This window comes from Peromyscus maniculatus, chromosome 11, assembly GCF_049852395.1.
Source record: "Peromyscus maniculatus bairdii isolate BWxNUB_F1_BW_parent chromosome 11, HU_Pman_BW_mat_3.1, whole genome shotgun sequence".
NCBI lineage: Eukaryota > Metazoa > Chordata > Mammalia > Rodentia > Cricetidae > Peromyscus > Peromyscus maniculatus.
The window spans coordinates 99,396,886-99,414,161 of NC_134862.1; the positions used below are offsets into that span (position 1 = coordinate 99,396,886).

Genomic DNA, 17,276 nt, shown 5'->3' on the forward strand with positions numbered 1-17,276 from the left:
CCTACTATCCTGGTATTGGATCCTCTGGAACTGGAGTTATAGACAGCTGTGAGCTGCCCTATGGGTACTGGGAACCAAACCCTGGTCTTCTGCAAGAGTAGCCAGTGATCCTTAACCAGGGAGTCATCTCTGCAACCTAATACTACTGCTTTTTCTAAGTAGACCTTGTTTTTCTAAATGGAGAATTTGGGGCTCCATCCATCCTGGAAACATACTCCACTGCTGTGCACAGAGGCCTTGGGGAGGGGACCCCATGAACTCAGAGGCACACCAATCCCTTCCACTTGTGGGTATGGACATTTTTTACACTTTCTAAGGATAATGGCAGTTAGTTCAGTCTCTCTCATTCCTCTGCCCCATCACTCCAAGTGAGTTAACTATGTAAACCCTCACCCCACACACATTTGTTCATTTCAAAATGAATTTACTTCCTGAAGAGAAGGTGGCTCAGGGGCTCCCTGTAGTCACGTGTAGGAGCCCAAAGGCAATATTGAACCTGTGACCTCAGATAGATCACCACAACTGAGATAGCTCTGGAAGCCAAGACACATGCCCCGGGGAGGGCAGATGGCAGATTTCCCATGAGAAATTCTCCTGCTGTCCGGATTCCTCTGTAACCTGACCTTAAAGAAATAAGGTAAAGGCTGAACCAGGGGAGGGTTAGCCGTGAGAACTCAAGATGTAGGAGATAGCCCGGCTGAGAATAAACTACTTCCCTTTTCCTATCATTATGTGTCTTTAAAACTTGATGGATCCAAAGGTGCTTCTTTTTGGCTGACTTTGGAAGCTATATGCATTTACAGGAGTATACACAGCCCTGGTGTTTGTACATATATTTATATTTGTGGGATAAATGTTCAGTGAGCTTCATTATTACACATTCAAACTTGAACACTCAAAGACCAATGAAAAGCTCCTCATATTAAAATCCTGAAAAGAACGAAATCATTTGTTTTTCTTTGAATTCCAAGGTCATAGCCACTTCCTTTGGGTCAGTGATAGCACAGTGTATCTTGTGGCCATTCATTGCTTTCTGAGAGAACATCCCTCGGAGTCTGGTAGTTGGCTCAGGAAAGACGGGAGCTGCTCTCTTGGACCTCGGCTTTCTTCACTGGGGAAGGTTCTGAAGCCAGGATTGTGAGACAGCAAAGGATGCCTGGCTCCTAGCACAGCCGGTCAAACCACAGGGCTGAGACTCAGACAACAGAAGCTGCCTCCCCCAAGTTCACCCTGGCTCAGTCTTCCTCTCCATAAAAACAGCAGCGGAGGGGCTGGGGAGACGGCTCAGTCAGTAAAGCGCTTGTAGCACAAACCAGGGGGCCTGGGTTTGGACCCCCAGCATCCATGTACAAAACCAAGCATAATGGCCGGCACCTGAAATCCCAGGAAGCAGAGATAGGCAGATCCCTGCAGCTGGCTAGCCAGCCAGTCCTGACAAATTAATAAGTTCAGTGGTCCAGTGAGAGGCCCTGCCCAAAAATAAGATTGAGAGCAATAGAGGAAGACGTCTGATGTTGGTCTCTGGATCCCATGGATGCACTTGCATACACACACATGCAACACACACATACACACTAACACACACACACAGAATATCAGCCAAATGAGCAGCTTGGACTATGATGTATGCTTTCAAATGTATAGGGCTGGAAACAGAGCCACAATAGTAGATGAGAAGAGAGAAAATCCTAGTGCTATTTCCCAGTTTCCTTCCTCACACATTCCTTAGTACTCTATCAGAGATCTCAGCTGGTCACCTGACTTCTTCATGTCACCCCTCCCCATATGTACAATCCAGAATAATGTTCAATTTCTTTTATTGCACCATAACTTGGTGACAAAGACATTAAAACTTTATCCACCACTACACTGGCTTCTTCCTTCTCAAGAATACTGCCCATGACCACAGAGGATCTGACCACCTGTCCCCAGGCTCTATCTAATTTGTCACTGTGCTGAATCAGACAATCAAATCCCCTGCCTCCCTTCAGCCACCACACAAGATCTGGTCAGCATTCTTAGTTGCCACCCTTGTTCCTCCTCTGCCACCTCAGCTGTCTTCAGCATCTATCCATGTGGTATCCTTGTTCTGTGGGAAAGAGCGCCGCCGGCCCCCCCCCCCCCGACTCCTCTGAGCCCCCACAGCTCACACCTTGTGATGGATCTTCAGAATGAACAACACAGCCACTCCTAGCCTCCCCCACGAACGCCCTCCAAGCCTTGCCAGAAGTTATCCTACCTGGCACATGTGATAGAAGGAGTTCCCAGAATCGCTTCCCATAACTACCCAGGGCCACCAACACCGGCACCTGACATCTGTACAGCCTTTTTAAAACTACAGGAATCAAAATAAAACAGAACGTTCTAGATGTATTATTCTTGACCATTCTAACAAGCATCGCTGTTATCTACTTCCTTTCCAAAGAAGGGGACTTGCTAGTTCTGCCTTCAGGATGACTTCAAATAGGTTTGAGTTTCCATTCATCTGTAGAGCTCCTAAAACGGCAATGTGCCTGGATGTTGGCTGTCTTCTGGTAGGAAAAATGTGGAAGGAAAATAGGAAGGAAGGAGAGAAAGACACCAAGAAGGAGGCCTAAGGCCATAACCCCTGGAGACGCACTAGTCACCCACCCTGGCTTTTGTCCACCCTCCCACCCCCACAGCCCACCCCACCCCAACAGCCCACCCTACCCCAAACCAGACCTTCTGTATTTCAAACTCTCCTGTCCTAAACTTGTTCCAATTACTTGGTTACTGTTCTCTACCTTTGAACAAAATCTCTGCTGTTTTGTTTTCTGCTCCTTCCATCTTACTCTTCGAGTCTCCTGGGATGTGCGAGTGTTGGCCTTCGATAGTTCCTTGGCTTCCGTTAGGAAAAGTGCATACACTTCTGACATGTGCCATCACCCACCCCCACCCCATCTTCCTGACAGTTTGAGCACACACATAAAGCTTGTAATTTTTTTCAGCCACCTCTGCCTCTTTTCCAACAAATTACCTTCCCCTCATCTTAGCCACCCAACTGTCTCCTTCAGTGACCCATGGCTCCCCCCCTTGAAAATTTCCCCATTATTTATCTGAACCTTTGGTCCAATGTCTTTTTCATTTTCTAACTTTGCCTCCCTTATCTCTTCCACACTCTCTGTACTTTGTTCTGTAATCTCCCCAGCTGTACCTGGTATTTAATGCCTTGCTCTTACTTCTGATTACCCTCCCTTCATCTACATTGTAAATTCCCTTATTGCCAGGGCCATGTGCAAGATGACCATGGGTTTATGTTAATTTATGTTTGAATACTTTTCATTTCCAACCGTGGTCTTCATTTCTTCCCCGACTTCAGCCTGTGAGGCTTCTCCTGGCTTCTCCAATGTTCTGCAGACACGCACCGTGTCTTCATGATGTGGAGGAGTGGCAACGGACTTGGAGGACTTGGCTTTTGTGCCTTCACACATTTCTGAAGAAACAAGTGATGGCCTCGCCGCAGAAAGCTTGTCTGTGAGGAAGTGATCTTGGTAAATGGCGGGACGGAACCTCTCTTCCAGAGTCTTATCTGACCATATGCTGGGAGAACAAACATCACAGGGCAAGCTGAGACAGAAAACGGCTCCTTTCTGCGGAGCCCGCCCGAGGGGGTCCCGGGCCCAGAATCAGAGCCACTTAGCCTCACCCTGGCCATGCACCTTCCCCCTTCTCCTCCACCTGCCCAGGTGCATGCATCTGTAAAAATGAATGGAATCCATCACTAAGGACCCTTGCCTGGAACCCCAAGATGGTTCACTGTGACAGTCTTCTCTCTGCTGCTGGTATCGTCAGGATGCCAACAACCGCACTATCCACAGCCCCCCTTCCATCTCTGCACCCTCTTTAGAGGGTCTGTTCCTTTTTCCTCCTTCCTATCCAGGCCTATCATGCTGTAAGTGAGCAAGATGCCTCTTGAGTCTTCCAGTGGGTGGTGGGGCTCCCGTCACCATTCACTAGGGGTGTAGATGGCTGAGGAGCAGTGTGGGGCAGTAGGAAATGACCACATATCACTCCATGACCTTGAACATAAAGTCTGGAGGATTTGGGAGGGGCGAACATCAACACCCACAAAGGAGGAGATTAATACTTAACAAGAAGTCAGCATTTGTTTTTTAAAAATTTCAAAAAAGATTAAGATACATTCTAAATCTCTGTGTCTGTGTGTGGGTTTGTGTGTATGAGCACATATGTTCATAGAGGCCAGAGGCACTGGATCTCCTGGAGCTGGAGTTACAGGCAGTTGTGAGCTGCCTAATGTGGGTGATGGAAATCTAACTAGAGTCCTCGGCAAAAGCAGCATGTGCTCTTCTTAACCACTGAGCCACCTCACCAGGTCCAAGTCTCCAAACCTTAAAAAAAAGGAAGACAGAGAGAAAGAGAAAGAGAGAGGGGGGAGGGAGGGAGGGAGGGAGGGAGGGAGGGAGGGAGGGAGGGAGGAAAGGATTTGATTCTGATAAATCAGATTTTAAAACAAAACGGAATTAAAGGTCTTAGAGGCTTGGGAAGTGATGTCTAGTTTCCCCAAAACTACCACAGAGACTGTTGTTCCCTAGAAACACATACTCAGGTCCAATTCAAAACTTGGATCTCAAGGTTTTGAGCAGCTATATTATTTTGTATCAAAACCTCAGTTTCCATAGAAATGCTGGCATTTTTTTTTTTATCTTGAGTGTAATAACTAAGGAATGTTTCGGAGCAATCCCTCTGAAGTGGGGGTTTTGGGCAGAAAACGCGTATGATCTCAGAGACCCTTTCTTCTCGGTTATAAATACAACTTGTAACCAACCATGAGGTGACCTAGTTTTATATTTCCCTCTGCCACTAGTATGTGAAGTACAGCTTCTCTGGCACATAATACTTGGCCAACTCACACAATCCAGCTTCAGATCTTCCCACGGGAGAGGGGGCAATGGGTAAGAGCAGCACCGTCAAATAATAATAGGATGCTTGGGTCCAGGATTCCACACCCCAGCGTGACACCTGCACTCAGGGGAACCGTCACGGTGGCTGTTGGAGCAACTGATCTGACTCACCTAGATTTCAGGCACACCTCAACATATACTGGGGTCTTGGAAGGCAAATCACACAGCTCAGCAAAACTGGAAGAGATTTTGTCTCATAAGAAGTGCCCGGTTGAGGGACTTATCTATAACTTCCCCTGAACAAAAAACACGTTTCCATGCAGCAGGTCAGCGCTGCTGTGAAAATATGTCTGCTTCTGAGAACCTTGCTCTTCCAGTTTCTGCATGTCTGGAGCCTCACTGGCTGGTCATTTGGAGGAGCAGGGCTGCTATTTAAGGAAATAGAAATGAGAAAGCTCAGAGGAGGCAGCAACAGGAGCACGTTTGCAAGGCCTGTGGCCATCAGAAATATTACACATAAACCTTTAATCCCCTTGCACATCCAGAACCTTTTCCAGGAACATCTGGGTAAGGGCATGGCGTCCAGTCTGCAGAGCTCCGAGACAGCCCCACAGCGCACCCACACTTGAGAGGCGGTTACATGAAAATAATAAATACTCTCCGTACTTAAGGCTGGATTTGGATTTTTATTTCATTTTAGTAAAAAGGTGGGGATTTGAGGTCACTGGACACAAATATAGTTTATTGCTTTCTAAACTATGTGTTCCTCCTTTTTGCCATCACTTGAAAAGTTATTTGAGAAGTTGAGTGGCTGCAGCCCCAGCGTTTCCAAACATCTGCCTTGAAAAAAGGACTGCACATCAGACTCACAGGATGATCAAACGTGGGCTTCCCTTTCTCTGACTAAATGGGAACGGGGGCGGGGGTCTGGCAGGGACAGAAATATGTTTCTGAGTAACATAAGAGAGAAAGAAAAATAGTTGAAGCTTTCAGGGGCTTAACCTAGAGTCAGCTCGGGCTCATGAAGAAAGCCATCAACCAAGAGGCCATCAGGTATCCTGTGGTCTGAACTTGATTGTGCCTCAGTTTATCCATCTGTAACTCTATATTCTTCCTCACTTTGGAAGTCAGTTGGCAATAAAGACATGGCCTCTGCTGTGGGACACTGAGACAATGGCTGCCTTAGGACATTATTCTCCTGTAAGAGGAGGTACTTAAGGTCCTAGACACCCATTCTGTAATTTAAATTTGACAAAAACAAAAAACAAAAACAAAAACAAAACAAAACAAAAAACCTTCAAAAATGCAGACTAGAATTTACCATTAGCCTAAGGAAACTGGGCATAAAAAAAATGAATGCAATTTAGTCTCTTCTAGTATAAGTAGAAATCAGGGTCCAAACCCAAAACAAAACCCTGAGGGTCCCCGCCCCTCAGAGTATATAGCTGGGGGACTGTAGATGTTGACTCTATGGCTCTGAAGGCAGGAAACGGCCTCAAGACCGTAGCTGGAGAACCCAAAAAAGAAGAGAACATGGGAGCAGATGGGCACACGTGACTTTATAACATTTACTCTTTAAAAATGTATTTATTAATTTCCTGTGTGCATATGATGGGGAGGACAACTCTGTGGAGCTGACTCTCCTTTTCCACCTTCTCATGGCTTCTGGGTATTGAACTTAGGTCGACGTGGTTGGCTTAGCCATCTCACCAGCCTGCGAATCTATTCTTCCACTAAGCCAATGTGAATTTGCAAGCAACTACAGAAAATCAAACGTGCCCATAGTTTTTAAATTGCATGTGTTCTGAAATTGTAGAGTGGAGCATGTGTAACAGATTGCACAAGTATTGTGAAGTTTGCTGGCACCTTCCTGGGGGTCTGCCCGAGGATATCTCACTTGTTTACCCCTTCCACCAGGACACACTTAGAGAAGTGCTACATTCCAGAAACCTACAGCACCCAGCCACTTTACCTGGGAAAGGGGAACACTAACAGTTACCCCTCAGAGGGTTCTTGAGGGGTTGTGAGGGTCCACAGACACAACTGTAGTGAGCAGAGGAGAGCTGTGAGGATTGTCATTATTGACACACTTATCAGACATTGTCAACAAATTACACACAAAATATTTAATTAGCATCAATGTTTATAAATCAGGAATATAAAATTAGCATGAGTGCTAATTTATGCAGATGGTTAGCATAAATTAAAGTTAAATAATTATTATAACTAACTCTAGAGGAACAATAGATCACAATAAGAATAAATAGTAGCCAGGTATGGTCACACAAGTCTGTAAGTCCAGCTACTTGGGAGTCTGAGGCAAAAAGGTTACCATGAGTTTGAGGTTTTTGAGATTGCATAGTAAGTTTCAGACCAGCTTGGGCAACTTAGAGAGACCCTGTCTTCAAACTAATACACACAATTTTATAACTATCTATCCATCTATACACACACACACTACACTGATAGAAGGCATTCTATATTCTTAGTATATCAAAGCCTTAGGTTTCATCCTTAGCATTGAAGGGGAGGGAAAAAAAGAACAAATATGAAGTAGCACAGAGAAGATCTAGAAATTTCCCTGAGAAGTGCCTGTGAGCTCAGGTCTCAAAGGCACTGTAAGATCTACACGTATGTGGAAGAGTTCCAGAAGGTCCCTCCCAGACCACAGTGGGAAGTGTGGGGCTCAAGGAGCCAATGATGCAATGTATTCATTCCTTCTGGCCCTGGGCATTTAATTGAAAGAACAGAATATTATTAATTCCGCAGCTTGGCAGGTTTTTTTTTTTTTTAAAGGATAAGGACATGCACCGGGGAAGCAGGACCAAGGAAGGAGCAGGAAGTTCCCCACCATTGGGGCCAGGCTGGCTGAGTCCCAAGTCTTCCTCATCAGCTTCCCTAGTGGCTGTGAAAGCTTGGACAAGTTTCATAACTTCTCTAAATCTAGGACTCCCTATCTGTGGACCCAAACACCTAACCGTTAGGGTTATTATGAGAAAAATATGATATCCAACATATTCAACAATCAGAAACCACCACTGATGGTTGGGGTTCTAGTGTGTGCCAGGTTTAAGACCAGTCCTACATAAAGCGGTGTATTTAAGGAGGCCGCGAAGATGTCCAGGCTGTGAGGCTGGGATGCATCAGCTCCTACCGTCAGGTTTCCCTTTTGCTCCCAACTCTGCTGTGGGACTTTTTGGCAGCGCTGGCAGTGGGAGCGTGGGGGAGTGGGGTGGTGGTGTCTCTCTTCTCTGTTCTTTTATGCCCTACCACAGGGGCCAGGCCAGATCCCCACACCAGCCGCTGGCTGCCTGGTGGTGCTACACCGCGGTGATCAGCCTGCCCAGTTGTGCCGAGATGCTGTGGATGAACCACACTGGCCAGACAGTGAAGAGAGGTGGTTTTGGGGTCAGAAATGTTAAGAGGCCAGGTCTCCCCTTCCGGTGGGGGGGGGGCAGGGCAGGTCTTCTCTCAGTTCACCTTCCCAGAAGGGATCCCACTTGAGGCCTCCAGCTTCAGAGTTACAGCCAGCCCTTTCCCTCCCAGCTACTGTTCCCACCCCCTCTTTTTTTTTTTTTTTTTTAACATGCAAGTTGCCATGAAAAATTTGCTAATGAAATATTTGCTCAGAAGTCTGCTCTGGGCTGGGCTGATAACCTATCTCTGTTTGAGTTTGGCTGCCCATATTCTAAATACTCATCTTCTGTCTGTTTAGCTTATTGATTGGTTTGGCAGGAAAAGAAGCCTTGTCATCAGTGACCAAGGTCAAACTAAACAAAACGGGGAGGAGGAGGAGAGACGATGAGCCCATGGGCTCCGGAGACAAGAGACACTTAACCAAGTTTCCTTGACCGGACAGGTCAGCTGGTCCTAACCGCCTCACGCCACCCTTCCCTGTCAATGCAGCTTCAGTTGGCAAGAGTCACTGTTGGCAGAGGGGACCTGGGGGGAGGGGCGGGGGTTGAGAGCCAACGTGGAAAGGTGAGAGAGAGCAGATGGTGTCCGCTAAGAGGATGCGGCTCAGCCATGCCTGGGTGCGCGCTAGCGAAGAAGAGCTAGGCGGCCCGGCTCCATGCATGGCACGAAAAGGCTTTCTCTGATGTCTCCGCTGACAGCTCTGTTCACATGGTAGGTGGGAGAGGGATGGAAGTTCAGTTAAGAAGAAAATCAGTGGGCAGGTGATCTTGACGCATGAAGTCACTGTGACACGCAGCACGTGTGATGTTCAGGGTCTGAGGGCTTGACCCGGTGCTTTCCTCTGACTCGTCTCTTGACATTGTGTTTACAGGCTGGCAGCTAATGAGGTAAAAAGTAGTGGGGGGTGACAGATGGGCAATGTAGGGGATGCCTGAGCAGAAAGGGGCCCCACCTGGGCTGTAGAGTACAGTGGTAGGCTCTGCTCCACCCCGACAGCTGTAGGACCAGGCCAAACTTAGCTTCTCTCCAAGGCTCAGTATCCCCATTTTGTAAAAGAGGATTTGATATGGACCCAGAGTGGTTGTAAGGAGGAGAGGGGTTCCACCATATAGAGATCAAGTCTGCTGAGAAGTCCAGAGGACACTGTTTGGGATGGAGTGTCTGCAGAAAGAAGACCCCCCCACACACACACACACACACCTTTGTGGGTAGCTGGAGCAGTTTGCTTGCTCCCTCGCTGGACACAGGGCGTGCCAGGTGTGCTCAGCCCCAGGTGTGGAGGAGACATATGTTGAGTGTGCCTCATCTGAAACGATGGGAATGTGCGGTATTTTGGACTTCAGACTTTATTTTATTCTTTCAGTTTTGGGATATTTGCAGACATGATGTTTTGACAACAGGGCTCAAATTTAAACACAAAATGCATTTGTTTCAAATATATCTTATATACAGAAACTGAAGATAATTTCATGTGGTATATTTAGTGTACCTGTATTGCTGACTGAGACCTACCCCATGACACATGTGTAGAATTTTCTACGCCTGACCATCCTGTTGGTTCTAAGAAAGTTCCAGCATTTGGAGCACTACATAGTTTGGATTTGGTGATTAGGTACTCATTAGACACATCCTAGCTTTTGAGGAGTTCATTATATTGTTAAAGTCTTTGAGGAAAAACAGAGACATGGAAAGCAAATGGTCACCGTTCCTGAGCCTGGATGACAACAGGGACCATCAAGACAGTGGCCAGTTCTTCCTGGAGGGCCAACAAGGCTCTGAGAAGATGCTTCAAAGTAAGTGCTGTTTGTCAGGTGGGCATCAAGTACTCACTGCATGGTCCTCCTGAGACGGTTCTGAGACTCCTGTGCTACAGAGCAGTGGGGTGGGGGGTGACACACGGAAGCTGGAGAGAGGGGGGATAGAGGACTGAGGCCGGGCTGAGGAGGGCCTAGGACATTGTGAATGTGGATGTTTCTCTTGGGAGTCAATCACCTGATGAGGATGGGGTGGGGCAGTCTGCTATTTGTTGTAGGGAAGACATTGTAGCAGTCCCTTAAAAATGTTTTTTATTTGTTTGTGTGCATATGTGTGTACATGCACACACACATACACATGTGCTCTACAGTGTACATGCAGAGGTCAGAGGACAACTTTCAGGACTCGGTAATAACCTTCACCCTACTGAAGCAGGGTTTCTCTTGTTTCTGCCCTGCTCCCAGCTAACTGGCTCACAATCTTCCCACTGATTCTCCGGTCTCTGCCCCCATCTCGTCACGGGAATGATGAGATTACAGATGTGTGCGCACCACCACGTCTGGTGTTTTAGCTAGGCTCCGGAGATCAAACTCAGACTGTCAGGCTTGCCTGGCATGTGCTTTTCACCTGCTGAACCACCGCCCTGGCCCCCACTGAAGACTTTTATTTACTTGTTTTCGAGTCAGAGATATTAACACTCACGAGCTGTTTACGAAGATAGAGCAGAGCGGTTGTCAGTTTGAAGGAGAGTCAACAGCACAATGGAACCACAGGCTGCTCTTACGGCTACAGAAGAAATGGGATAAGGGCCCAGGACAACAGCGATCCTTCAGCAAAGGCCCTTAGGGGGTGAGGGAGGGTCAAGGCAAGTACCTGCTAAGCTTGCAGTAAGGGTGAGGAGACAAGGGAGGGTTTCTCTGAGAGGGGGGAGTTTAATTTACTAGGTAGGCTTTGCCTGGAACCTGAGGCCACAGGTCATGCTCCTGTGGTGGCCCCGAGGTACCTTGATGATGATTGTGTCATCTGAACTCGGCTGAGGGAAAGCACAATGAAATGAGTCAAGATGTTTCTGTAGGATGATTGCAGAGGGCAGGATGTCATGGTGTCAAGGATGACGTAGAGAAGAAGCCAAAGTGATACCATGGGTGACAAGACATGGAGAGCCTCTAAAAGGTGGGCTGGGAGCAAGGACTGCACTGCCCGTTGGAGTCTCAGAGGGAAGTGGTGGTGACCTCCCGGCACTCACAAACACACTGGGTGGCCTGGGGGGTCACAGCTGTGAGGAGTTACAGTGAGACTTTCTAGGCTTAGGATTGTCACCAGCCAACTTGACACTGGGCTCACTGTTCACCACCTAGAGGATGATGTTGCTCATGAGCAGGCGGGACTGAAGAGACAATGCACCAGCTTTGTGGAGCTCTGTGCTGTGGTTAGCCCCTGGAGTCACGGACTGTCTGCAGTGGTGCATGTCTGTGGTCCCATTACAAACGGAGCAGAGACCTTGCACACGGACCACCCAGATACCCAGCTTCCACAGCAAACTCAGAAAATCAGGAGGTTTTCACTTTCCAGGGTACCACAGGGACACTGCCCATCTCTACACCCAGCTTCAGGGCGGGCACAATGGCCCTGTGTTCTTCTTATGACTTCACACCTTGGCAAAGTTGTTGACAGTGCTATGATTAAACTCAGACCTGGATGAAGATCAGTGTGAAGTGAGGACAGTGGGGTCCAGCATGGTCCTAAGGTTAGAGAAGTTGCTTACTGCTCAATGGGCGCACATACCCACGAGGATGTGGGTTATGTAGGGGAGAGACAGAAAATATCATCTTTTCATTTATGGGCCTGCGTCTCTAAAGGGCTGCTCAATAGTTAGGGCAGAAATAGTTCCTAACTTGCTAGGAAAGAGCTCCTTAGTACATGGACTTTGGGGGTATTTCTTCATCTATTGGGCTATTGTGAAAAAGTTACCAAGATGATATTTGGGATGTGTGAACAGAGAATTTATGGAGAGTTTCTATAATCACATAAGCTAACTCCAGCTCCTCGTGCTGAGGTTCCCCCTAGTACCTCCCCTGGGGTCACTCATGACTCTTGGTTCAGGGAAGGGCACCTTTGCCTTCCATGACGAATGATGGGATGGTCTGCATCTTGCTCCACACAGAGGTGTTCATTAGCATCTATCTCAGGTGTTCCAAGTATAGAATCCAACACTTCTAACTCAACCCCTCAGGGCAGCAGCGGCCGTAGACCTGCACTGACAGTGAGTGGTCCCAGGGATGGCACAGGTCAGGTACCGTGGAATTTTAAGTGCTGGGAAGCCCTAAAGACATCACTAGCCACCCTTTCTCAGGAGTCATGATCCTCCGGGCTCTGGCTTTGAGTCATCTTCCTGGTCATGCTTTCATGTCGAGATCGATTCTCACATCATCTCTTGAACAGCCTAAGCCATAGCTGTAAGCAGAAATTCCAAGCTTCCTCAGTTTAATAATTACTGAATTTATCATCATCATCATCATCATCATCATCATCATCATCCTCTTCATCCTCGTCATCATTGTTGTTATTTAGTTTCAGCTCACAAAACTGGCCCCAGACTTTGGCTCCCCACAGCACAACAGGCCTCTCCAGTCACCAGGGCACCCCTATACCCTCTTCAAAGAATTTCCCCCTTTAAATGTTGCCACACAAATTAAACTTCTGGGTTGCTTGGTACTGGCAAGATGGCTCAGTCGTTAAGAGCACTCGCTGCTCTTCCAGAGGACCCTAATTAAAGTCCTAGCACTTACGTCAGGGAGCTAACCACTGCCTGTAACTCCAGTTCCAGGAGACTCAACACCCTCTTTTGGTTCCAGGAGTGACTCTTGCAAATGGTATACTCATATACACAAAACGAAAATAGTGGAATATTCTGTGCTTGCACATAAAAAGGTGAACTAAATACAAATGAACTAAACCAACAGTGATTTTCCAAAATGCCAGCTGAACTGCCTATCTCTTGGGCTACTGAGGCCACCATTTCCAAAGAATGCCTGAGGGCCAATGAAGCCACTCTCAGTCAGTCTCAGCCCCAGACTGACATAAGAAGTGTGGCCTGTCTTCTTGGCAGAGGCTGAGCAGCGGGCTGGGCACTCGCAGGGTGGATGTCGATAAGTCCTGCTGCTGTTGACACATGAAGCTTCAGTGGCCCGACCAAACTGATCAAATAGAAACCCAATTTCTGAGCTGCAGGGTTGGGTGGGCTAACAAATTACATCAGAGGCTTTGCACAGAAGCCCTTAAGAAAACGGAGCTGTTGCCATGAGCCTGTGTCTCCCTGCCGTCCTGTCTCTAACAGTCCTCCAATCCAAATGTAACACGCATCTCGGGCCAAGTTCAGACATCACCCAGGACGAGGGATGATGGAGACGACCGCAAAGATCGTGGAAGTGACAGGAATGGATAAAGTTTGAGAAGCTTCTTGTTGGTCCCGACACCCATCCTATGTCATTCTTACAACAGCCCTAAAAGTCACCAGGTTGTCACTCCTCTGTGCGACAGGAGTTTCGTGTTGTGTTTACCTGTGAATCTTTCACCTGTACTGGCTTTTATTTTCTGGTCAGCTCCTGCTTGCCTAACATATACCCTGGTACTCAGAGCTGTTGAAATAGGGGGAAAGATCCAAACATTCTTTTCACGGCACCCTGGACACCCTGCTCCCTTTTGTGCCCAGTCATATCTGCACGTGGAAAGCATCTTCAACACCGTATCTACCTTGTTCAGGATAAAAACACAAAGGACGGATAGACAAGTTGCTAAGCAGCCCACCATCCCCTTACACTGCTTTCTTGCAAGCTGTACACAATGACTCTCTTCTTATCAGGAAAACAGTGCCCTGTCACTCCTGCCTACAGGGGCTTCTGCAAAACACATCATTTTGACTAGCTGCAACATCTTTCTGAATGACGGAAGTAACTTGCTATTGTACTTGACTACCTTTGTTTTACTGGTACAATTGCCAAAAATAAAAATCTTATGTAACTGTATGTAGAGTTAGAGTAAAAAGAAAATCTCGAAAATCCCTCTGGGAGGGTAAATTTTCACAACTTCTACAAAGGACAATTTGGCAAAATGAATACAGTCTTCATGTCATGGTGACCCCCGGCCATAAAATTATTTTCATTGCTACTTCATAACTGTAATTTTGCTACTCTTATGAATCATAATGTAAATATCTGATATACAGGATATCTGATATGCAGCCTCCAAAGAGGTTGTGACCCACAGGTTGAGAACCTCTGCTATAAATAGTACTCAACATCATCAGGGAAATGCAAATCAAAACTGCTTCGAGATTCCAACTCACTGAATTAGAATGGCGTGATAACAAATGCTGATGAGAATGTGGTGCTAGTGGACCCCTTATTCACTGTTGGTGGGAATGCAAACTGGTGTTGTCTCTACGTAAATCAGGGAGGAGATTTCAAATAAATAAAGATAGAACTGCCATGTGACCCAGCTTTCCATTCCTTGACATCGTTCCAAAAAACTCTATATCCTCCTACAGAAAAAAAAAAAGTTCATCCATGCTCATTGTTTTTTCTTTAGTATCTAGGAAATGGAATCAACCTAGATATTCATAAACTGGTGAATCGATAATGAAAATTAAGTCAATATACACAGTGGTATTTCATTCAGCTGTCAAGGAAAATGAAATTGTGAAATCTGCAGGTAAATGGGTAGAATCAGAAATATATGTGTGTGTGTGTGTGTGTGTGTGTGTGTGTGTGTGTGTGTGTGTGTGTGTATAAGTAATCCAGGAACAGAAAAACAAACATTATTTGTTTTCCTGATATGTGTATCCAAGCTTCAAATCTCTAACTACTCTCAGTTTGGAGTAGCTGTAGAAGCCAGAACATTGGGAAGGGGATTCTAAGTGTGAAATAGAATGTAGAATGTTAGTAATATGGAAGTAGAGGGGGTGGTGGGAGGTGGACAGGTTTAAGAAGAAAGAATGTAGAGTATAGGGGATACAAGGGCATGTGGGGGGACATAAAAACCCATGTGGAAAACTACTTTACCACAGAAGTAGGTCCCATTTGTCAATTGTTAGCCTTATTTCCTGAACAACCAGAGTTCTACTCACTTTTAAAATTTATTTATTTATTATGTATGTGAGTGTCAGGGGGAGAGGGAGGAAAAGAGGGAGAGAGAGAGAGAGAGACAGAGACAGAGAGAGAGACAGAGACAGAGACAGAGACAGAGACAGAGACAGAGACCCACAGAGGCTAGAGTGTTTAGATTACCTGGAACTTGAGTTCTAGGCAGTTTGAGAGCTGCCCAACATGGGTGCTGGAAACATGAAAAAACTCAGATGTAAAAACCAACTTATTTTTTAAAAAGAGTTTTAAGGGAGATACTCTGCAGGGCTAGAACAAGCTTCTCTCAGAAGCTATAGATTATTAAACAAGGACTCTAGCATCAGGAGTGGGATATATCCTTAGGAGTTACTGGTCAAAGATGCCCCCAGAAACCTCCAAAACAATACAAGCTCTTGGCATTCTTGGTTGTCCACAGAACTTGAAGATAAGACCCTATTGCTGAAGACACCATGTACCTTATATTCACTTTATAGATAATCAAGCTGGAACTGGGCCAGAAGCTTCCTCCCTTCTCCATAGCTTGCATAACCTCAGAAGGTGCTGTGCAGGTGGTTTAGAGGGAAAACACAGCTGTGAAGCCTACAGTCTATAAGACCAACCTACCAGCAAGATATGTCTACTCCGCAGTAACGGCACTGCTATTACGACGGTAACCAACTGCTCTCTGAACTTTAAATCTACTCCCCAGGAGGGAGTCCATGTCTGCTACCATAATGATAGTCAAAACTCATGACAGGAGAGCTCACAGGCCCTAGGAGGGAACTTAATACTTTTATTTAGCTAAATTGACATACATCAGCCTGCCTTCTAAACATTTATGTTCATAACCATAGATGAATGCTACTTTCAGTCTTGGTCAGTGAAGCCCCTCTTGCCAGTGAACGGTGATGAATGCAGAGACTCAAGGTTGTGCAGCCAGAGCAGAGTAAGTGATGATTGCTCCATCCTCAACAATGCATTGATACCATCTCCCCTAAGGCTCAGATAACATTGAGGAAGAGGCAGCAGAAAGAATATAAAATCAGAGACATAGGGAAAGGGGCTATGAAATGTCATCTTCTGAGCAAGGCATAGCCATTCCAATCACAAACTCACAGCAGCTGCTCATGCCTGGACTGGATCTGCATGAGAATGGATAGGTCCACAGTCAGGCATGGATGGAGGAAAGGCTCAAGACCCCTAAGCTCTACTGCTGAACTATTTGCTACTGATAGATTGAAGGTAATGCGAAATAACTGCCTTCAGTTGTGTACCCGTTGATGGTCCCTCCTCCCTCTGTGACACAGATGGCCCTGGTAAAACTAGATGGGTCACAAAATAAACCCCAAAGTCATAACTCTGGAAAGGGAACTTGTAGGCATGGAGGAGTGTGGATTCCATGAAAGTGGGGCCAAACTCCATTTGTTTCTCTTTCCTTATGGTTTGTTGGTTTTCTTTGGCTTGTCCTTCCATTCACTTGGCCCCAGACACAGCAAAAGTTGTACACAGATGATTCTGCATAGAAGAGGGGAAACTGATACATCCTCAGGCTAGCACACATGGAGAGGATCCCAGGACAGCAATTCCACAAATCTTTCGACTCATATGTAACCCAGGCATGATTGAATACCGCTTGAATAAGTACATAGAAGTCTGAGGAATGAGCTAGTAGACCTCTCTGCAGGTCCCAGGATGATCACTTGGTGGTGTACATGTGGAACAGGTCAGCCAATGGATCGTAAGATAGAATGGAACTGATACCACAATCACAGTGTACAGAAGGCATGTTGAAACCTGTCCCTGTATCTGAATATCACTTTCCATGATAGAAATAACAACAATATCTATATGATTCAAATAGAGTCCAGGGTCTTATAATTTCATATTCAAAAATGTTGAGAGTGTACTCCAAAATTAATTTCTTAACTCTTGTGGGAAAGGACAATAGACACCACGAGGAGATGACATGGACATTGGAATTGTCTGATGAAGACCTTGAAGCAGTCATTTACATGTCTGACAGAGAAAAATAAAGAGGCTTGAAATAGCATTTAAAAAAAATGAATGAGTCAAAAAATAAGATATAAAAATTGGAAATTTT

At 46.2% G+C, this 17,276-nt stretch overlaps 1 long non-coding RNA gene across 1 annotated transcript; it reads left to right on the forward strand.

The window, feature by feature from the left end:
* The first annotated feature begins 8,873 nt into the window (after positions 1–8,873).
* Positions 8,874–10,891, forward strand: LOC143267740 (uncharacterized). Its single transcript, XR_013043172.1, has 3 exons — positions 8,874–9,011; positions 9,785–10,093; positions 10,520–10,891. It is a non-coding gene; the product is annotated as an uncharacterized LOC143267740 (long non-coding RNA).
* The last annotated feature ends 6,385 nt before the right edge of the window (positions 10,892–17,276 follow it).